A 24,159-nucleotide genomic window follows, 5' to 3' on the forward strand; every position below is an offset into this window, starting at 1 on the left:
CCAATTTGTGCAAAGTGAGCTCCACAAAGAGAAATGTGAGAATGGCCAGTTAATTTGTTTTTCAGTGATCTTGACTGAAGGATAAATATTGACCAGGACACCAGAGATATCTCTGCTGCTCTTCAAAATAGTACAGGTAATTTTTTTTTGTACCTGAGAGAGCAGACCAGGCCTCAGTTTAACCTCTCATCTGAAAGACAGCGCCACCAACAGTGCAGCATTCTCTCGGCACCGCGCTGGAGAGTCAGCCGAGATTTCTGTGCTCATGTCTCTAAAATAGGACTTGAACCCACAATTTTCTGACACTGACACGAGATTGCTAGCAACTGAGCCACAGCTGACACCACATGCAAAAGCAAATGAGACATGAAACATAATCTTCCATTAATCACTATAGGCAACAGGCCATGCCACTCAGCCCACATCAGGTACCACAAGGACATGGCAGAAAGTTGCTTCATATTTCCTTGAATATAAAGTGAGGAATACTTTATAGTTGTAGGCTATTATTCGAATTATCAAGACATCTGACCTTTGACACATGCAAGAAATGAAATCATAATTACTACAAATTGCTTTACCAAGAGACACTTTCGATGATAATGGACCAAGGAGGGAGATTTTCATCTTCACCGCCTGGACAGTAATCTGGTGGGGTAGACCACAGGGTGTGCAATCCAATTCCCCAGAAGACATGCCCATGTATCGAGATGCAAATCCACCTCCATCTTTATGAATGCATGGAATTCGGCATGTTTGTGATTGAGTGAAACTCAAAGCACACTTCTTCTAAACTGTTCCACTCTGAATCAAATAATATTACTGAAAAGATTGTACAATTTGATAACCGCATCATTAAAAAGCTTGTGACAGTATTTGAGATCTATACATGGATTTACTGGAACACACCACTGGAGATTTGGTTCTCCCTCACACAACTTCTGAAGAGTTGTCACATGGGCTCCAAATTACTCATGAAAGACAATTTCTTCAAGGTTAGTGACTATAAGTGGTCAAGACTAAAAGAAGAAACAACAGAACTCTTGGCATGATCAGTGTGTCAACCTTTACTCTTGTTATCTCCTAGCAACATATTAGAAATGAGCAGAACCAAAGCTGGCTGGAGAAAAGGTTCATGTTATACCAAACTGCACCCAGGGCTTAAATTGTGAAAGTAGGCAGAGGTTCGCAGCTATGTCATAATTAGAGATATTATGAAAATCAGTGAACCAACTATCCAGGACATAGCATGTGATGGTGAGTGGGAACACAAAGCAACCCACAGATATTAAGTCAAAGCAATCAGCTGAGTCTATACCTACAGCAGTTCAATAATCACTTGAGGCCATGCAACAGGAAGTCACTGTGAATCGATCAAAATGAATAATAAGGAAACCAGATGCATTGTGATAAACGGTGTATTGTCTTTAATGTTTAGATTGGATTTCATTTAATACAGACACACTTTGTACCTTGTACATTATTTGTTTTATAGGACTGCAATTCTAAAGTTTCTATTCTAAAATTTTAGTTTGATTTGCATGAAGTTTTAGAGCCAGCTATTCATTTTAATGAAAGGCGAGATGTAATGAGATCTAGCAGGCTAGTTTTCATAGACACTGCAAACTGATTCCTCATTAGATGATTAGTCACAGCTGCTCTGCATAAAAGCATCCAAATTTTGAAAACTTCTTGTAGTAAAGACCCCCTGAGCCCCTAAAATAATAGAGACTATTTGGAACCAGGATTTTCCCTGGGATCAGGATTTCTCCTAAGTGTACCATAATTATGAAATGAGATATTCTACTAGCTAGAACATTCCTGGACAAGGGAGGAATTACTCAACTGATATTAAACATTGCGAATGGACCCAGTCAATAAATTTCCAAGAAGACCTATCTGTGGATCTTTCCCATTGCCATGTTAAAGAAAATTGAAGGCCAGGTGGAGCTTTTTGCAAGATTGTCTTTGGACATGCAGATTTTATGCGGGTACAGAATAAAATTGACCAAATTCCATTCAAACTTTCAAACCATGGACCAAGCCCCCTTTTCTTAATTCCCCACCTTCCAACCCAAATAAATGACAGATATGAGTTTGCAGTTGCCTCTACACACAATATCATCTTTGATGCCACTGCATGACATATTCGCCAGTCCTCTTTTACATGAAAAAGGTTCTCAAGTCTTTAAATCAGTATGAATGCTTCAGGCCTCCAAGCTCTCTCAGGCAGCAGACAGAACTGTACCCTCATCATTCAGGTTTCAAGCGTAAAGGGGCTAAATGAGACTATTCAGCTCCTCCCATTCTGTCTGATGAAAATCGCTTAAATTCAGCCACATGCACCCGTCTGTTTTTGCTCACTCAGCAAAAATATCCATTGACTTCAAGATGTTTTGCAAATGTTACTACTAAATCTGAAATAAAAGACAAATTGTTCAAGGATTTTCACAGCAGATATCACACTGTAGGAACATTTTTTTTCAACAGGTGCTGTCCATTTTAAAATTACTGCATTCTTCTGTCTAATCCCATGAGCCAACCTATAGCAGTTTAGAACGATATCACTGTGGGGATATACAACTGGAATGATAAAACAAAAGGGTGCTTGTTTTAAAACATTGAGCATACAATATCAGATTTCACACTGGATATTACTGCCAAAGTTGCTTCAGTCACTCTCAATCAAAGAAGAGGCGTCATCCTGATAGATCACAAGCCTGTCATTCTGCAGTAGCTGTGTGAACTGTTACTTCAGACTGATACTAATTATTACAAAATACATCAGTTTTCAACTGTGACTCATATCTAAATACCCATTCTAATATTGATAGTATTGAAATGAAAAACCACAGAAAATACAATATGAACCAATAGCAGCCACAACAAATACTGCAATTCGGGGAATAAATAAATCAAGGAACTGGAAAGCAAAATTCCTTATCCCTTTATTTTAGGAGGATTCAAAAGCACATTTCCGAATGAATTGCCATTTTTCTGGAGAAAGTCCTTCTGATTGCAAATCCTATAGACGAATGAGTGGCATGCCTACCTGTAGCCAAAGTTGATTGTATATTTATGTGATATGGACAGGATTTTATTCTGCCCTTAGAGACAGACATGGAGGCAGAGCGGGCAACAAAATGGCAAGTGGTGCCATTCCAGACTTTGCCCGGGCACCCTGCCAATTTGTCCAGGGTAGGGAAGGCTGAGGCTGGCCTCTTCCGACCTCCACTTCAATTTTGTGAAGGATGGAAGGATCTCCTTGTGGGGTGGGGGGGGGGGGGGTTGGGGGGGGTCCCTCCTTTGGGGGAAATCCAGGGATCCCATAGGGACCCCCAGCCCCAATGATCGCCACCCACCCCCCCCCCAACCACGAAGCCCCCCTACCCTCACTAACCCCCACACCACTTTGTTAAAGATGCAAAGCTATTTAAAAAGAACTTCTATAAAGTGTCATTTGTTGAAAAACAGGATCTGGAGATTTACAAGCAGTTGGCTATCTACAAGAACATCCCTCAGCCATTGTCCTCTAATTGACCTCATGATGTGCCTATTCGCTTCAGAACAGGGAGTACCTGAAGTGTTAGGGTTTGAAAGGGTTAATGCTTGAGACAGTGTGAGTAATACCTCCCACCACGATGATGTAAGACATCACAGCCAGAATTTTATATGGGCCCCGCTCGCCGGCCAAAAAGTCAGGGTGACCTCACCTCCGCTGATCCTGGGATCCACGCTACAATTATACACAGCCCAGGCCCTTAATTGGCCTCGGGCAGAACTTGCGCCCCTCTGAGGAAAAAAGTCCCACCTCCAAATGCTGCCGGCCCACTGATTGGCCGGCAGCTCTCAGTCCCAGCTGTGTGGGGCCTTGCCAGGGACAATTGGCCAGGCCCCAGCAAGGCAAGGGGGGTCAATTAGGTGGGGGGGAATGTAGCACATTGGGGAAATTGGGGCATGGAGGGGACCTCCATGGGGCACAGGGTGCCCGATTCAGGAGGGGCCCCTCCAGCCCACAAGGAGGCCACCAGGTTTTACTGGGCAGCCTCCTGGAGAGCCTGAGCCACTTACCTGCTACTGGTAATATACCAACGGTGGCTGGACGAGCCCCTTGAGTGGCAGTTACTTGGCCACTTAAGGGCTTTAATTCGCCTGCAGCGGACGGGCCATTTCTCGCCGCCACCACACCTCATAAAATTGCAGCAGGGCGGGAAGGCAATGGGAATGGCACCCACCCTCTCCACCTCCCACAATTTTACAATCGCTCCCCCCCACCAACCCCAACCCCACCCCCCACCTCCAGCCCGCTCCTGTGGAGGAGACGTAAAATTCCAGCCCACATGTGAGAGAGACTAGAGACAGATGCAACATCGCTTCAGAAGATTCATACAGACTTATGTAAAGCTGTATATAATTAAAATGTAATTAATGAATTAATGTTAAAATTACTGAAGACTCAGTAATCTGTCCTAGCAAGACAAACAAATACGCAAATGGTGGTAGACTAACCAAACATACAATATGGCGGACAGTGGTGGTTTTTACCAAACACACAGAAGAATTTGAAAAATACTTTGAAGAAATCTGACCTGGAGAAAAAGGCGCCAGAACTGCAAAACTGGAGAAGAGGCTGTGAGAAAGCTCCAAAGCTGCTCCATGGACAAAAGGAGACATGGAGAGTCAGGGAATTGGCTTGTAGAGGCATTCAGGCTACACCACAGAGGCAGGTGGTTTGTGAAGAAAATTCCAGTCCAGCAATCGCAGGCTTCGAGTCAGAGAACCAAGCAATGATTGGGAATCTGGTGAGCAACCTTTAAAGAGGGTAAAAAAGTTTGTTCCTAATGGCACTCAGCAGGCAGCACCAGGGACACCAAAAGTCCTTAGCGAGGGCGGATCCAAGGTCAGCGCCATTATACATGGCGATCGCGAGAAGGAAAAAAACAGTGGCTGCAAATACTCAATACTCTAAGTGAAGGGAGTAAAAAAAGTACAGAAAAAAGAAAAATGCTACAAAACTGTGTTTAAAGAAAGAAATAACTAAATACAGAGTCCAGCAGCAAGATTTCACAGGGAGAAATGGTGATCATAGCAGGAGTCAGCACGAGGCTGAAAAGTGCAGGAAACTTCCAATACTGGAAGGAAATTTTAAATGAGAAAGTAAATCAAATAGAAAGCCATGGATCTTCAATTCACAATACCAGAGAGGTTTGAACACATGGAAGGACCAAATCAAACTCAAAATTGGTCACTCTAGCAAAAAAGATTTCTGGAATACAGAATTTCTTCCAAATTAGAAAGCCATTCTGAAGCGGAGCAAGTTAACACATAGCTGTAATACATTGGAGTAATAGCAGATGATGTTATTGCAAGTCAAGGCATTAATGAGACATCAGACAAATTTGACGATGTTTTAAAAGCCTCTGATAGTTATTTTAACCTGAGGAGCAATAAGATTCTGGAAAGGGCAAAATTTAACAGGAAGGTCCAGAAACCAGGTGAAACAGTTGATGCTTTTATTAATTGCCTTTATAGACTAGCTAAAGGATGAAAAGCAGAATTAGTAAGAGACCGCATTGTAGTAGGTATTGTTGATGACTCCCTATTAGATTTATTGCAGTCTAAGGAAGACCTCACCCTATACAAAGCAATACATCAGGTGAGACAAGCAGAGGTCTGGGAGAAGAAAAGAGCAATCCTGAGTGATGAAGAAAGATATTGGTTCAGGAAACCTCTAGCGACCGTACAGTTCCTTAAGCACAGGACTGTAAAAGAAGCACCAGAAAAGAAGGTACACTGGTTGCGAGGGGGTGTGCGGGGAGTGCAAGACACCTTGAAACCCTGCCAACGCTGTGGTCCCAAAAGGACTTACAGGCCCGAACAGTGTCCTGCAAACAAAGCAGAATGCATCCACTGTAAAAAAATAGCCCATTTTGGGACGATATGCCAAAGTAAAATTTCTACTCCCACAGGTTTGAAAGATAAAGTCTTCAAGCATAGAGCTGTGAATGAAGTTTAACAATCTCCATCAGGAGAGAAACCAAAAAACATCCTTGGTGAAATAAATGATCCTAGTCAGGCATTGTGGACTGCAGATATATATGTCAATGGACATATCACTAATTTTAAACTAGATACTGGAGCAAGCTACAGACAACAATCCAGTACAAGGGAAAGCAGATATTGGAATCACTTTATGTTCTATGGAATCAAGAATTTTCTCTTTTAAGTAGAAGAGCTTGTGCTGAGCTTCATCTTATGAGAAAAGTAGAAGAAGTTAAGCAACAAGAATCCAGGAATCACTTCCAAAAAGACATTCCAAAATTATTTACCGGCCCAGGAAGACTGAAGACCGCATACAGCATTACGTTGAGAAAAGATGCTAAACCAGTATGTCTTTTACGCCTAGGAAGATACCATACCCAACAATGAAGCAAATCCATCAGCTAGAAGAGATGACCAGGATGGGAGCCATGTCTCCTGTCACTGAACCTACAGATTAGTGTTTGGAAATGGTTCCAGTTCCTAAACCTAATGGTAATTTTTGCATTTGTGTAGACTTAACTCAACTTAATAAGGCTGTGACAAGACAAGTTCATCCAATGTCCTCAGTTGACGAAAGCTTGGCAAAGTTATCCAAAAGTACCATGTTCACAAAGCTTGACGCGAATAGTGGCTTTTGGCAAGTTCTACTGGATAAAAAGTCAAAGGTTATTGACAACCTTCATTACTGTGTTCGGAAGATTTTGTTTTAATCGTTCACCGCTCGGTATAACATCAGCACCAGAAATATTCCAAAGAACTATGTTGAATATTCTACAAGATCTTAAAGGAGCAATATGCCATATGGATAACATCTTAATCCACAGTGAATCCATCGAAGAACATGACCTGAGAGTTCGAGCTTTTTTGAATTGTCTACAAGAAGAAGGCCAGACACTTAATGAAAAATGTGAATTCTCAAAAACGTCCATTCGTTTCTTAGGACACATTATCAGTAGCAACTTCAGAAGAGTCACACAGACTTATGTAAAGCTGTATATAGTTAAAATGTAATAAATGAGTTAATGTTAAAACTATTGAAGACACAGTAATATCTCCTAGCAAGGCTAACCAAATACACAAACGGTGGCAGACTAACCAAACATACAACAAATACTACCTCGAAAAGAATGTCAGGTTAAACACCACTCCATCTTAACAGTTAAACATCGCAATAAAACAATACTTCAAGACCCTATACCACCAATGAGCAATGCAACAGTAGATCAACAATTAATGATAATATATTATGTCTTACAATAACACATTTACAGCTGAAGGGAGAATAGTGTCCACCTTGAGAGAAGAAATGCTATCAGAAACTGCAAAGCTAAATTCTAATCTGATGCCTACACAGCTATGTTCTGCTGAGTATGGTGGTGCTCAGGACCTGATGAAAAGAAAATAACTGTATTCATGCATATTTTATATATGAGACTGAAATTAGACCTGATTAGATGTATATAGGTCTAAAGTTTAGAGGGAAGGATATTCACTGTATCAGCACATTTCAGAATCGATAGAGGCAACAGATCAGGAATTCAGGGCTAGCACAGGCTGCCAATTGAGCCAAATAAAGACTTGTAGCACACAAACATTACTTGTGTTAACTTATAAACTTAGGAGACGCTTGCTATCAATATAGATGAGTGAAGTACTCTAAGTGGAACCAAACCCATGCTTGGTACTGTGAGGTAACATTGTTTGCATACAGATGTTGTGCTCTGTGGATGCTTCTTCTCAAGCAGTTAAAACATATTCTTCCTGTAGGCTGGTCTGCTCTGAGGAACACAATGTCACAGCTGCTTTTCTGGAAATAATCTCATCAACATCTCATTATTACTGTGGCCCTTACACAGTTGCATAGATTGCCTTACTTTTTCTGTTCCCCATTTTGATGCTGGTATATGATGTGTAATTAAAAGTTTCAGCACGATGCATACATTGTAGGGTTTTTTCCATGAGTCCAATTACACATAGCGTAAGTGCAAAATCATTTGAGATCTTTTACATCCTCCTGACAGGGCCTCGGTTTGATGCCTCGTCTGAAAGGTGACACCTCCAACATGGCAGCATTCCCTTAGCATCACCCTCGGATGTCAGCCTTGATTCTGTACCCAAGTCTGGAGTGGAGCTTAAACTCAAAATCTCCTGACTCAGAGGTAAGAGTGGTGCCACTGAGCCATAGCAAGCACCTCTACTAGCACAGCCACAATGGGCCAAATGGCCTCCTTCTGTGCTGTACATTTTCTATGTTTCTATACATTGATTTCTACTGGAAAATACATTTTGCGGTCAGCTCAGAATGGATTCGCCTCTGCTGTAATTCCTAATGTGGGCAATTGGACTGCAGCACTCACCGTTTAGGCTCATGCATGAAGAAGGGTCACTTGGCCACAAAACAGAAGGACTGCTGGTGACAACTGAAACATTTTCCAGCTACAATCAGTGCCTTCCTGATGAGCCAGAAAGAAATTTGCAAAAAAAGGTAGTCTACTACTACCCAAATACTGCAATTGCTAAATGATTTCTTCTTTCTTCTTTTTTATACTTTCCATTCAGGATTCTGACATACTCTGTGAAAACATGTAAACTTTTCTGAAGTGATTAATAACAAATTCAAAAGAATAAGATTAATTTGTATGTGGTCGAGCCTTGACATTATCTTGGTTTATATAGAATATAAGGTAAGCTGACCCTTAGGACCAAACTGACAGTTAATAAAGCCTGTGTTCTCAGCACCTTGCTGTATGTTTGTGAAACATTAGTGACCTACAGCTACCAGGAAAAGAAACTCAATAATTTCCACCTTCGCTGCCTGCGGCACATTATGGGTATATCCAGGCAGGACAAAATCACGAATGTGGCAATCCTCTCAAAGACAGAGCTCCCAGGTGTGTTGGCACTAATCAAACAGAGGTGGCTTCGATGGATCGGACACGTCCGCAGGATGGAAGACAGTTGCATACCCAAGGACCTTCTGTATGGTGAGGTAGCCAGGGCCAGACGACCAGTGGGGTGCCCAAAGCTCCACTTCAAGGATGTTTGCAAGGATGACATGAAGGCCCTACATATTGACTATCGCACCTGGGAGTCACTAGCTGGCGAAAGAGGGAAATGGTGACACATCCTGTGGACTGGTGTGCACTACCACGATGACCAGTTGCTACAGCAGCTTGGCAACAGGTGCCAACGTCAAAAACAACAACTCACAGCATCACCTGGCAGCTTCATGTGCAGCACTTATGGCAGAACCTGCCTCTCAAGGATAGGCCTTCATAGCCATCAGCAAAAGTGCACCAAGAGAAGACGCCCCACCTAAATGGATTGTTTGCTGTGTGTCTGTCATCTTCCATAGATGGAAGGATGCCAGTCAGCCAACTTATAGAATATAAATTTATTCAGTAAATTGTGATACTATTATGTTGGCAGTATCAATGGAATTAATGTTGGGACATGATTCCAAAATGAAGTGAGGCAATATCAACATGAGATCCCCAGGTACAGAAGATAATCCTAGTCTAGTGAAGCTCCCTGGTGGGAAAGAGGCCTAGCAAATGGCTGATCCATCTAGGAGTGGAAACGTGAGGCCCAGCCGATTTTAACAGCCAGGCCTCATTAACATACTGCTGGCCAGCTTTCCAAACAAGATGGCCAGAAAGTCATCAGGAAGAGGCTGCTCAACCATTAAAATCGGGTGCCTCAGAGGGCCCCCTCCCCCCATTTGACCGAATGTAATTGCAGGAGCGGGGAAGAAGAACAAGGATTCCTGTACGGCCAACACTCCTGTTCTTCCTGGCCCCACAAAGGAAAAGAATAAACTTACCTGGAGAGGCTTCTTCATCTGTTGAACCCCTCCCATTGGCTTCAACCTGTCAGGAAAGCCACAGTCACAAGCTCAGACCAATTTTGAAATGGGAGTCAGGATCTGATGGCATCATCAGGAACTGATCTGCATATTTAAAGAAGGATCCCATCAACCAGGGCAGGTATCCCTGTCATCTGTACATCAAAATTACATACAGCGGGATTGGGGCAGGAGAGCAGAGGTCAGTTCCCCACTTCATTTTAAGTGCGACACAATCCTGTTTCTGACGAGTGAGGAAAGTTAACAATTCGATCCATTTTGTCTTTTTTTCAACATATATATATGTAAGGTATCCGTCCCCTTTTTTTCCAATCACTGTAGCCTCTTTGGGCCACACAATACCTGTGGTCAAGACAGAAAACTAGCCTCTGAACAGTCCTCTGAACAGCTGACATGATAAAAGAAATATAAAGACTTCCAATTAGATAGCGCTTTTCATGACCACTGGACAGCTCAAAGTGTTTTACAGCCCAATGAAATACTTTTTGAAATGTAGTCACTGTTGTAATGCAGGAAATACGGCAGCCAGTATGCACACAGCAAACTGTCACAAACAGCAATGTGACAATGACCAGATAATCTGGCTGAAATTTAATGTGCACCCCCCTGTCCCCCCAGAGCAGAATCAAAGAATTGTTGCAGCACAGAAGGTGGCTATTCAGCCCATCATGTCTGCGCTGGCTCTGCGAAGGAGCAATGTACGTTATGCCACTCCCCGCCTTCTCCCCATAGCCCTGCACATTATTCCTTTTGATAAAGTCCCCCACAGGATGTTGGTTAGCAAAATTAAAGCACATGAGATAGGAGGTAATATACTGGCATGGATTAAGGATTGGTTAACAGGCAGAAAACAGAGAGTAAGAATAAACGGATCATTCTCACGTTGGCAGGGTGTGACTAGTGGGGTACCACAGGGATCAGTGCTTGGGCCCCAGCTGTTCACAATATATATCAATGATTTGGATGTGGGGACCAAATGTAATAATTCCAAGTTCACAGATGACACAAAACTGGGTGGGAATGTGAATTGTGAGGAAGATGCAAAGCAGCTTAAAGGGGATTTGGACAGACTTAGTGAGAGGGCAAAAACATGGCAGATGGAATATCATGTTGAAAAGTGTGAGGTTATCCATTTTGGTAGGAGGAATAGATGTGCAGAGTATTTCTTAAATGGTAAGAGATTAGAAAGTGTAGATGTACAAAGGGACCTGGGTGTCCTTATCAATAAGTCATTGAAAGCTACCATGCAGGTGCAGCAAGCAATTAAGAAGGCTAATGGTATGTTAGCCTTTATTGCAAGAGGATTTGAAAACAGTAGTAGTGAAGTCTTGCTTCAATTGTATAGAATCTTGGTTAGACTGCACCTGGACTATTGTGTGCAGTTCTGGTCCCCTTACCTTAGGAAGGATGTTATTGCCATAGAGGGAATGCAACCAAGGTTCACCAGACTTGTTCCCGGGATGGCGAGACTGTCCTATGAAGAGAGATTGGGGAAACTGGGCTTGTATTCTCTAGAATTTCAAAGAATGAGAGGTGATCTCATTGAAACCTACAAAATACTTAAAGAGATAGACAGGGTAGATGCAGGTAAGATGCTTCCCCTGGTTGGGGAGTCTAGAACCAGTGGTCACAATTTCAAAATAAAGGGGAAGCCACTTAAGACCGAGATGAGGAGAAATTTCTTTACTCAGAGGGTTGTGAATCTTTGGAATTCTGTACCCCAGAGAGCTGTGGAAGCTCAGTCATTGAGTATGTTTAAAGTAGAAATTGACAGATTTCTAAATACCAATGACATAAAAGGATATGGGGATAGTGTTGGAAAAAGGAATTGAAGTGAATGATCAGCCATGATCATATTGAATGGTGGAGCAGGCTCGATGGGCTGAATGACCTACTCCTGTTCCTGTGTTCCTATGTTTTCAGATAACAATGCAATTCCCTCTTGAATGCCTCGATTGAACCTGCCTCCACCACACTCTCAGGTCATGCATTCCAAATCCCAACCACTCACTGTATGAAAAGGTTTTCCCCATGCCCCATTGCTTCTTTTGCCAATTACCTTTAATCTGTACCCTTTTGTTCTTGATCCTTCCACCAATGGGAACAGTGTTTCCCTGTCTACTCTGTCCCCCCTCATGATTTTAAATACCTCTATCAAATCTTCTCTCAACCTTCTTTTCTCCAAAAAAAACAGTCCCAACTTCTCCAATCTATCTTCATAACTGAACTTCCTCATCCCTGGAACCATTTTTGTGAATCTTTTCTGTACTATTTCTAATGCCTTCACATCTTTCCTGAAGTGTGGTGCCTAGAACTGGACGCAATACTCCAACTGAGGTCAAACCAGTGTTTTATACACAGTGTTTTTGTCTTCAATGCCCCTATTAATAACGCCCAGGATCCCATATGCTTGATTAACCACTCTCTCAACCTGCACCCCCTTTAGAATTGTACCCTTTATTTTATATTGTCTCTAGACATTCCTCCTGCAAAAATGAATCAGACTCTGCATGGTGTCTCCCTGCAGCATTATGGTTAGATTTGGTAACTTAACTCTAGCTAAGGGAGCAGTGGCTGATGGAGAGGAAACAGAACTTAGAGTCATAGAGAGATACAGCACTGAAACAGGCCCTTCGGCCCACTGAGTCTGTGCCAACCAACAACCACCCATTTATACTAATGCTACATTAATCCCATATTCCCTACCACATTCCCACCATTCTCCTACCACCTACCTACACTCGGGGTAATTTATCTATTAACCAGCAAGTCTTTGGCTGCAGGAGGAAACCGGAGCACCCGGCGGAAACCCACGCTGTCACAGGGAGAACTTGCAAACTCCACACAGGCAGTACCCAAAACTGAACCTGGGTCACTGGAGCTATGAGGCTGTGGTGCTAACCACTGCGCCACTGTGTCACCCCAAGCTTGTATCTCCATTGTCATGATCAAATTATTCCAAAATGATCTATATGGCAGAACTATGTTCCACAGTATTTGGCCTGTGCTTGACAAAACTGTGGTATTCTAATAGAATGTGTGTATTAATCAGGTAGGTAGGCCTACAGCATCACCGATGTATATCATGGGGCTCTTGTTCTGTCGCTGACCTCTGAGCTGTGTAGTTTGAGTCTGTGGGTGGTGGCCTACTGCAAACCTGCTGCTTAATTATTCAGCATTCACATGCTGTACTATGTCTATGGAACAAATATTTTATATTAAATAATAATGATTGTTCATGTAACAAATCTGTATAACAGCTACTGCTGTCCTGAGTCAGGCAACCTGTATCATAAAGGGTTAATGTTGTTACAGTTTCCAGCATAAGACAACAGGTCATGAGAGTACCTACTTGATTAGGTTTTTTAAGTACACAAACAGCACACATCAAGAAGCAGATATGCAGATTTATGTAAAGACTGCAGTTGCAACAATTATTCAAATGTTTGATTAATAATTTATTACAGCAGTAGTCAATTATTAATTCTGTAGCATGATAATCCATTTTCTAGGATTGACTTAACAACCTACATCACAAAAGTTTACATGACAAGCGGACTGTATGTGGAGCTGATTTAATTTTGCAGGGGTCTGAAACTAAACCAGACCAGACCAGACTTGACGTACTTAGGTCACTTGGCTGAATTATTGCAGCGGCAAACATTTCTGATTGAATGGAAACAATTGAGAATATATATATGAAAGTCATGCTGCTTTACATGGGGTATCTCATCCCATTTCATTTTGTTCATGCTGCCTCAAGAAGCAATGTTGCATTAGTCTTTTTTGAAGTTCTTGTTCTTGGTCTCCCTGAACTACATAGAGCTCTTGATCTTTCACAATGACTCCTGTTGGAAAGTGTTAGTCTGCTTGACTGTGAGCTGGCCTTTCAGTCTTACATCCAGAAATTTGCCAAGATTATCCATCTCCAGAAAATACATCCTTAACTCTTGCTTTACTGCCAGATCACTTATTTGTACTTTCATCTCCTCCAGATTTCAATGAATACAGAACTCTGTGGCTTAAATCTTGTTCTGCCTGCCCCATTACTCCTATCCTTACCAAACTCCATCGGCTCCCAGAACCCCTGTCCACCAACTTGCCATTAAACCAATCCCCAGTCTTGCCCACCCACTTCCAGCCATATAACCCAACGCAATCCTTTTCACTCTATTAATGACTGGTTGTTCCTTGTTCCAATCAGTCCATTCTTGTCACTCATTCCTAAGGTCACAATGTTCCTAGTCTGTGAATCACTTTGCCTTTCTGGCTCTTTCCTTCCTTTTATAATCCTCTTATAAGGTGCTTCCTTTAGCTGTAGTTTTAGCTCACTTCCCTCACCCCATCCTCCCTTCTGTTTTCCATTCTCCTAGCCAACTTGTTAATCTTTCTGAAACATCCTACATGGGGTGGAAGGGGGAAGGTTTGGGGGTGGGACTATAAAAATACATGTTGTAGATTGACATTGAGTAGCATAGGATACTCAGCTATGATATCATTGGCATTTGAATATCCTGCAAACAGTCACACGCTAACCTCACACACCGTCATTGGATGAGGTATTGGAGGACTGCTAGTCCTGAAAGATGTCCCAAGCCCTTCAGTAAAAGTCAGGGGAAAAGAGATGATTGAAACATAAATGAGGGACTTTTATGCTCTCCCCACGGCGAGTTTGGAGGCTGGAAGAGCATATAATCAGGTAGGATGGTGGCGGGAGGAGGAACCCCACCACCTTCCCACCTCCACCCAAATTAAGTCCAGGGTAGGAAGGCCTGTGAATGGCCTTCCCTCCCCGCCGCCAATTGAGGCCCTTAAGTGGGCTATTAATGCCCAGTTAAGGGCATCATCCTGCCACTGCCCGATTAGTGCAGCAGCAGGGGGGCCTGTCGCCACACGGGGAGCACACCAAGCAAACCCATGCGGGTTGCATGCCAGCTCTGGGGTGAGAGCAGTCCCTCATTAAAATGCGCTTCATGCCTGATTAAGGAACCCGGCATTGGGGAGGTGGGGGGGGGCCTGCTGAGAGCTCTTGCTGCCAGCACCCCTACACCACCCCTCCCCCATGCCCCCCAACCAGTGAAACCCCTTCCACTGGGATTTAGCTGTGGCCTGGGTCCCAGGGCTCCGGTGGTTCCTTTACCAGCAGCCGCCACTGCCTCCACGGTGGCACTGCTCAGTTCAAGAGCTGCCGTCCTCTTATTGACTAGCAGCTCTCAGAGGACAGGACTTCCATCACCAGGGTCCTTGATCGCGTGGAAGGCCCCCCACTGTCCACTTAAGTGCCTAATTGGTACTTGATTCAGTGGGCTTTCCGCAGAGGAGGCGATGCGAGGCTCTTGATGGCACTATTGCCGGTGGTCACGACCCCCATTGCGAAGTCAAAATCCAGCCCAAATTCTCCCTTCTCATCATTCTGAGAAACAGCTGCTCAACAAAAAGAGCCTACCATCCTCTTCCCTTCACCAATGTTCACTTTATTTATTTGAATAATTTCAATTTGTTTCCTTTTAAAAAAATATCACAATTATTAATTTCCTTCCCTTGTGTCACAGGTTTTCCTCCAGATAGGCTTAGTTATTTGCTGCTCTCAACTCATCTCGTGTATACAGGAAGTGATTCAAGCACTCTTGTGAGTAGACAAAATTACTATGTTGGGTTACAAAAGACAGGCTAGGAACAAGAAAAAGCCATTCAATTCATCTACCTCTTCCTGTTGTTGAGGTGTACAGTCAGGGCCTGGTCATAACAGTTTTATATCTCTGTTGCCTCTGCAAGCCAGTATCCCTCTAGAATCAAGAATCTGTCCATGAGCAGGATTTGCCCTTTGGGTCAGGACCCCAATGTCGGGGTCAAATGGGGGTCACAACTCTGCACTATGTGGGAAAGTCACCCAGCAGTGACTTTCCATGAATTGGCCAATTGGTGACCAGAGGACGGTCTCGTCGTCCAATTACAGGTGGCATGCAAGCTCTCAAAGCTGGAGGGCCAATAGGAGGCTCTCCAGCTTGGAAGAAGAAAAAGCCTGTAATTCAGGAAAGAGAGAGCGAGGGTCCTTCCATTTTGAGGAACCCTCTCTCTAACTTTTTAAACTTTTAAATTTAAAAATTGAATTAGCAGCCTGACCACCATTGTGGAGTCAGATCCCCTCCACAGGGCAGCCTGCGGCTGCAGCTGTAGTCAGTGAGGCAGGGAAGGCCTCCAGGCAGCTGGCCGAATTCCCGCTGCCTCGGGGGTTCCACAGGCCAACTAGAAAACTCTAGTCGACCTCTGACAACAGGCCTTAAGTGGCCATTTAATACCCTTAATTGGTTACTCGCTGCTTCCGCCCACAATTTTCAAGCCTGCCAGCTTTTCTGCTCGCCCCCAAATGGAGAAAAAAAATCCTGCCCCATATCTTTACTGAGTGCTTCAGTGCAGTTTACATTCATCATGCTAAGTAACAGTCTGTTCCATTGGTTAAGAACTCTCGTGCTAGTTCTATATGTACAGGATGGCTGTGAGACAGGCTTATTGAATAACATTGCCTCACTCAAACTGGTGAGATTACATTTCATTTTCTTCCCTAACTCGGAGCAGCTCCACAGAAGCACAGGCACATGCATACTCATTCATGCATATGTGGTGTGTATGTGAACTATGAAAATCTGGCTGCACATAATTAATATCTGTTGGCCAGTGCTTGAGTTATGGCCGGAGGGGCTTGAATCCGTGCTGGTAAATGAACATAGGTCATAATGTGCAATGTGATTCAATTGGTCTATACTGTTATGACCTTCAAGCTGCTACACACATACATTCAATGTAAAAATGCAGTACAAAGAGGACTAAGTAAGAACTAATTACTTTTTAAGTTACACTTAGCTCAGGTTTCTATAATTAGGACCTCGGTTCTCCTCTTCTGACTTAGTGCGAAGATCATCTTCTTCACTAAAGTAACAGAAACTGTCCATGCATCCTTTCTGACAGATGTGACCCAACTCCACAAGTGTTTCTCAAAACTGATGTTTTTATTTATTCATTCATGGGATGATGGCTTCACTGACAAGGCAAGCATTTATTGCCCTTTCCTAATTGTCCTTGAGAAGTTGATGGTGAGCCATCATCTTGAACCGCTGCAGTCCACGTGCCTTTAGATAGAGAGTTCCAGAATTTTGATCCAATGACAATGAAGAAATGGTATGTGCCTTGGAGGGTAACTTGGAAGTGGCGCCTGTTGCCCTTGTCCTTCTAGATGGTAGAGGTCACCAGAGGCCACTTGGACATTGTGAGGCCTGAAGGAACGCTCCTCTGGACCTCACAAAATTCGTCAGGCACACTGACAGCTCATTCTCGCTACCTCACCTAGGATTCATTCCCTCTCCCCAACAACTACCTCCATGCAGAAACTCGTGGGTTTTCCATTAAACTAAATCAGTGAGCTGTAGTGGAGAATCCATTTGACACCTGAGCTCATTGGTAAACTTTAGAATAGTTTGGGCCTCCCAACTGTGGCCTTGGGCAGGCACCACAGTTGTATTGCTGGCATTGTGATTGTTTTGGGCCTGACTTGAAAATCTCCCCCAGTGTGACAACCATCACAATCACGTCAAAAACTGAGGTTTTTGTTTAAATTCACATTCCTTGCATGGACTAAAATTTTGCGTCAAAGTGCATTATTTTTAAATCTACTGAAGTGATCCCTCAATGGCTCAACTTGTTAACCCACTGAGTAGCTGGGGCTTACTGGGGAACAGTAGAAGCACTGCAGTTAGTCTCAGTGCCCTGGGGGAAAATTGGCCAGGATTCCCACCCTTGATCTTTACATCTAGTTACCCCTGAGGTAATAGTGTGTGGGGATTAGGCAAGGACAGCATTGGGCTCAGTTGTGATATCTCACCACAAATGAATAGCACATTGACACTCACTATAAAGTGTCATGCATACATCAAATGGCCACTTGTGCAAGGTATTGCCAGGCACATTTTCTCCAGCAAGCAGCCAACAGCCTCAGGGGAAATGAGGAAGAGTAAATTTGAGGAAAAAAAATTAAGAATTCTAGTGCACAGTAGCAGGGGTGGAAAGGAGGCACGCCATTGCTTTGTGCCAGGAAGCTTCAGCCTCATGCATAAAGTTCTCTACGACATCGAAGAATAAACACAGAACAGAGGCACATCCCCACAAGCAGGAAGGAAAAGTCAAAGATAAATATAGAAAATGCTAGAAATACTCAGCAGGATTGGCAGCATGTGTGGAGAGAGAAACTGCATGAACGTTTCAGGTCTGAGACCTTTCACCAGAACTGGGAAAAGTTAGAAATGTAATAGGTTTTGAGCAAATGAAAGGGGGGAGGGTGGGAAGAAGAACAAAAGAGAAGATCTGTGATAGGGTGGAGGGCAGGAGAGATGAAATGACATAAGGTTTCATGGTGCAAAGCCAAAGGGAGTGGTAATGGGACAAGTAAAGAAGCAAAAGATGTGTGAATGGCAGGATAGCTGCTATCCAAACACAAAGCCACGGAAATAGACAGAAACCAAACCAGTAAAGAAACACTAAACAAAATGGGGGAAGAGGTTATGAACTAAAATTGTTGAACTCAATGTTGAGTTCAGAAGGCTGTAAAGTGCCCAGTCGAAAGATGAGGTGCTGTTCCTCCTGCCCTCCACCCTATCACAGATCGTGTCTTTTGCTCTTCTTCCTACCCTCCCCACTTTCACTTGCTTAAGACCTATAACATTTCTAATTTTTCCCAGTTCTGATGAAAGGTCACAGACCTGAAACGTTAACTGTTTCTCTCTCCACTGATGCTGCCAGATCTGCTGTGTATTTCCAGCAGTTTCTGTTTTTATTTCAGATTTCCAGCAGCCGCAGTATTTTGTTTTTGTACTAAGGACAGTCAGAGTATGGGTCTCTGGTACATAGCTGGACAGCAGAGTTAACAGAGTGACTCCCCTGCCCCCTCACATCTAAAGCCTTGTGTGTATGATGTGGAAAGATCTGGAGTAAAAAATTACAGGAGATGTTATGGATCTGTTTGTTTTATCATCTTCCACCTTTACCTACCACTGTTACCATTTCATATAGATCTAAAACATAATTTGGCTTTTAAGTAAAAGAAACTTGTGTCCTTGACACTCAATGATGTGTTGTGACAAAAGTGATAATCTTAGAGAATTGGAGGAGTATGTCTGGATACCTGTTCCTGCAGAAATCATAGCAGAAGATTGTGGAAGACCTCGCCAAAAACATAAACCTACAAGTATGTATTTGCTCCACCTTTATCTAAAAGACTTTTGTAAAGTGTAACAATTTCTGTAAAACCATGAGGCCATAAACTAAGTAGAACATGGTTGTAAACGGAATCATTAATTTATAGGAGGATTCTGATAACCTGTTTACAACATATGTAACCAAATGATAAGAAACCAAGAGGTGAATGTATAAATTTATCTTTCAGTAAAAGGAAATGGAAATTCGAAATCAGTAATTGCTATTTCTTATTTAAGCCTCTGTCAGGCTGTCTAAAGGAAATACAAACGTAAGGTTTAAATAGAATGTAGGTAGGTTCTGATTAACTTGTCCTTATTGAATAAACGTTCTCTATTGCTGTACATGACATGACAAGCTGTGAGGGGAAATTCAGATGTGCTGCATTTTGCATTTGCAATAAATTTCAAATTTATAAAACTATTTATCCAGCAGTCAAATCATGCCCATCACAGGCATGCATGTTTACTGGCCTGTACTCGGATAAGTGAAGTCACAGCAAGTAAATATTTTTCTGACAGTGCTGTTTGCAGTGTAGCCTCTGGCCATTTGTTCACCAGTAGCCTGGCTTTGCTGACATCATCAGTTTGACCCAGCTACTAAGACCGGCACGGTTGTAACATTTTTTGTCAGAAGCAAATCAATCGTGCAACTGAATTAATGCTCATCTAGTGCATAAAAGCATTCGCTGGCACAGAGCCTTCTGCTGAATAGTACTGAAATGCAGAACAAAGTCCATGTTAGGCCAGGCTGGGCTCAACCAGGTAAATGTGCATGTGGACAGCACCAGTTTCTTAAAGGGACATTCAGAGCCAACCATTGTCAAAGAGCAGTTATTCTTTTGATTGAGACTGTAATAACTCCATGTTTTTCACTGGTGTAAGTTCGCACTGCAGTGTGAAATGATTCCATTTTCAAAAATAAAAGACCTTGAATTTGGAGCCATGGTGTAGTGGAACACAAGCGAGAATGCAAACCTTTGATTATAATTCTGCATTGTTGAGTTCCTAACCTCGCTCCGCCACACTGAGTAGGTGATGAACAGAGGCGGGAAAATCATCCACCTTCTTGCATCACCTAGATGCCAGTTTATAGAGTGGAATTATCAGAAGGCAAGGATATTGCCTACAGCCCAATCTGTTGACAAGAAAAACTGTGATGATGGGAGACGATAGCAGGAAAATGTAAGGGTGAAAGTATAAAATAAATTAGATTATTGTGTGAGAGACTGCAGCTACTTTACATCAAAACAGTTGTAGGCAGTAGATCAGAACCCATTACTGCAGCAGGGCAAATGATGCAGGATTTAGGTCTTGTTCCAATGCAGGCTTGTTCACAGTAGACTTGTACTTAGAGAGATTTTGTCATCTTTTGGGGCACTTTCAAAGTCAGTAAATCCTGCAACGTAACTGAAAAAAACCTAAATCAGATGAAAATCTGGCAACTTGGCCCACGACAGTAAGTTTTGCCCCGTGCTGTATTTGCTGTCATGTGAACTTTTCTAGTGTTTTTTTTCTTGGTTTATATTCAAAAGTTTATGTGTTTGAATAATTCTGGGCAAACTGAACTTTCAATCATCATGAAGGAATTCTCCAGACTTCATGTTAAAAATTAAATAAACAGGGCTCACCACTGATTCAAACAAATCCCCATAAGTTTATTTCCCTCTTTCACCTCCAAAAAATGTCTGTGTTATTGCAGATGTGGCCCACAAACCAATGGCTTCCTTGCATCATAGATCGCATCACTATGCATGTATCTGTTTACAAATCTGCGAAAGCGTTTGACAAGAATTTTTTTAAGGTGACAGTGCCCCTTTAAGTGGACCAACTGGTCTGGTGATATTTACTTAATACATTTTTTTAATAAAGGAAAGCCATGAGCAAGACTAAAAGACTTTGCCTTTTCAACAGCACCATTATATATGTTTCAATCTTGTTGTAGGAGTGATCTAAATGCCATTATATTTGTAAATGTTTATTCAAGGCCTGGCATATCAACAGGCCTGAGTTTCTTGTTTACAAAAACACAGTATGTGATGACGTTGCTGCTGAGTGGGCAGCCAGATTAGTAGATTAGTGAAATAAAAGCCACCAGTGAACAGGTTGAGACTGCTCTGATTTTTTTTACACTAAACATTGTTTGAATGGTCTCAAGAGCAGGGCCTTCATAAACGTGTTTAGATGAAGATATCAGCCAGAAACCTCTGACACTGTAAGACCTCTAATATGTTTGTTACTTGTCCAGACTGTAACCCTTTCACTCCACTCTTTGGGAAGATTTTTGTTGCATATTCATCACAAAATAAAAGTTCATTTTCTGGTAATTTCAAAAGACAAATGAAATAATTCTTGTTAGGTTTTAAGGCAGTACATTGAAGTACTTACTAATACAACAACTTGCATTTATATAGTGCCTTTAATATAGAAAGATGTTACAAGGTGCTTCACAGGAGTGTTATCAAATATACGTTTAGACCTAGCCACTTAAGGAGATATTTGAGCAGATAACCAAACATTTGGTCAAAGAGATAGGTTTTTATGAGCACCATAAAGAAAGAGAGAGAAAGCATGAACGAAATCGGGAATGCACAAGAGGCAAGATTGTTGGAATGCAGTTCTCAGAGGATTGTGCAGCTTCAGGAGGTTGCAAAGATAAAGAGGGTCGATGCCATGGAGGGATTTGATTGCAACCATGAGAATTCTAAATTCCCTGAATTTAAATTTTCTTGCCTGATACTTTTTCCAAAACAGTGGAACAGTGAGATATTAAGATTTGAAGTGAAGGTTTTATGAAGGACAGCAACCAGGCGGACCCATGTATAACGGGAGCAGATGCCATTTGCAATATAAGGGCAATTCTTCCACATTTCCAAGATCCATTGACATTGGGTCCTTTCATTTGCATGGCCAAAACTGTTTTTTCTAGCCTTGGGTCACCGGAACTGCAAGCAACACGAGCACTGTGAAAAGTCAATGTGGATTGTATCTTTGAAATTGCTGGTAGTGCTATTGTTGCACAAACCAAGTGCCCTTTTAGCTTCATCAACAGGAGATTCTAGCACAAATGATTTTTCTGTTAAGTGGTCAGAAAATTCCTTGCTCAACAAAAATAAGAAAAGAAAAAATAAAATTCCAACAAATATATTTTTGAATCCAAGCAATTTATATCAAATGTTTAAGATTATATTTCCAACCCAAAACTATAGAGGCCTTTGATGGTTTACCTTCACTTGAGATTGAAAGCTATATTAACCATTCAGCAGAATACTGCAATAATATTGCTACATATATTAATACACAGGGCCCTGTTCTTTGCAGACAGAAAGAGCATGTACAAACATTGTGCCTGTTTCAGCTAAACAAAATAAGTGAGAGCCATTCGCTGGTTTGTTCCTCAGGGCAATGCCTTGACCAATCAGAGCCAAGCTGCTTGGTTTAAATTTCAATCAAAGCTTGGCAGTTAAATGTCAGTCACCATAAACTGGTGCATTCCCCACAACAACGCTTCTACCAGAGTTCACTTGTCAACCAATCAGCACCCACTTCTCACACAGTATAAAGTTGTTGGGCTGAATTTTATCTGGCGCCGCGCTTTGCGGCAGTGCCCTTTAAACTCAGCGGGGTGCCCCCATTTAGCGGCCGCCACAGAGCCCGTGCGATATTACACGCAGGGGCTCATTAGCATCATGGCGCCAAGCCTCCCCCCCACCCCCCCCCCCCGATATTACATGGAGAGAGGCGGGGCGTTCAGCGCAATGAGAGACATTTTGACACGATGTAGGATGAGCCATACCAATTTCCATGTGATAAATAAAGTCGAACCCTTCATTTATTCTAAGGTTCCTAACAGGACAGGGATTGGTGTTGACATGTACATCAGCTGCTTTCGTGGATCAACTATGTGGCAAGTCATGGCATTGCCCATCTTGGCCAACACTGAGTGGCACAGCATGACCACATCAAGATCCTACCAGCTGAATCAATTGCCCCCACCATCCATAAAACCTTAATGCTCCTGCCCTTTCTGGCACCCTCCCCACACACAGGGTGCCAAGAGTGCCACTGCTTCTTCACAAACATGAATAAACGCAGAGCATTCACTGTTTATGGAGAGAAGGTACACAGTACCTCCCTTCATACCTGCAGATCTTTCTCTCCAGTAATTACAGACAGCCTTCCTCCTCCCTTCCAGTATGCAGAGTGGGACCCCTGTAATTCCTCCCCCCCCCTCCTCCCTTTAAGAATGCGGAGTGAGACCCCTGAAAAGGAACATACCTTCTGCCGCGAAACTTTCTGCCTCTGAGAACCTGCAGGCTTTTCAAATCGTAAACAGGACAGCACATGATGGCCGCCTGTTCAGCAAAAAGTCCAGAGGTGTCCTTGGAGAGGCGGCGGGCTGCGTAATCTGCAGAAGTAAGTACCGTTTAAGATATTGTAATTGGGCTGCTGCCGCCAGGTGGTGGGGGGGGGCGCGCACCGAGGTCCGCCCACCGCTGGTAATTTGCAGCAAGCCCTTCTCGATGTCGCGGGTTGAGGCGGGCCTCTCCCCGCAGAATTTTACCAGCCCCCACACCGCGATCCGTGTCATCGAGGGGCCAGTAAAATTCAGCCAGTTGTTTTCCCTTACATTGGTATTCTTGCGGATTGTCCTGATGAGTGCAAGACGAAAAGTTTCGACAACATGTCTCTATTTTCAGCAATACTCAAGTTTTGTACTAGCAAATGACAAAATACAATAATAATACAGTGGAGGTGAGTTTGATCAGCTCCTGCACACTAGTGATGCTTACTTATTCATCTTTTTGTTTCTTTTTCAAGTCATTTTCTTTCCTTCTCTTGCTTCAGTGTCCATGTGCTCATTGCCACTTCCATTCCAGAAAGTGGATCGGTTTCCTGCTTGCAGACCTCCATCATTGGCACTGTTAGAAGATGCATATGAGCAGCCCACGGTAAATCATGACTCTTCCTCCAATTTTCCCTCTCGCCTTATCAGGAAACACTCGACCT

The 24,159-nt window shown here is 42.8% G+C and overlaps 1 protein-coding gene across 3 annotated transcripts in view; it reads left to right on the forward strand.

Moving 5' to 3' along the window:
* Positions 1–24,159, forward strand: part of LOC137371920 (zinc finger E-box-binding homeobox 2-like) — a 262,572-nt gene that overhangs the window by 72,008 nt on the left and 166,405 nt on the right. Inside the window, exon 1 of one of the 3 annotated variants that reach the window (XM_068034976.1) lies at positions 15,476–15,536. The exons of the other annotated variants lie outside the window; for them this stretch is intronic. The gene's annotated coding sequence lies outside the window, so the exon portion shown is untranslated. Of the gene's footprint in view, positions 1–15,475; positions 15,537–24,159 lie in introns of those variants that run through there. 3 annotated transcript variants of the gene reach the window in all.

Source organism: Heterodontus francisci, chromosome 7 (genome assembly GCF_036365525.1).
Source record: "Heterodontus francisci isolate sHetFra1 chromosome 7, sHetFra1.hap1, whole genome shotgun sequence".
Classification (NCBI taxonomy): Eukaryota; Metazoa; Chordata; class Chondrichthyes; order Heterodontiformes; family Heterodontidae; genus Heterodontus; species Heterodontus francisci.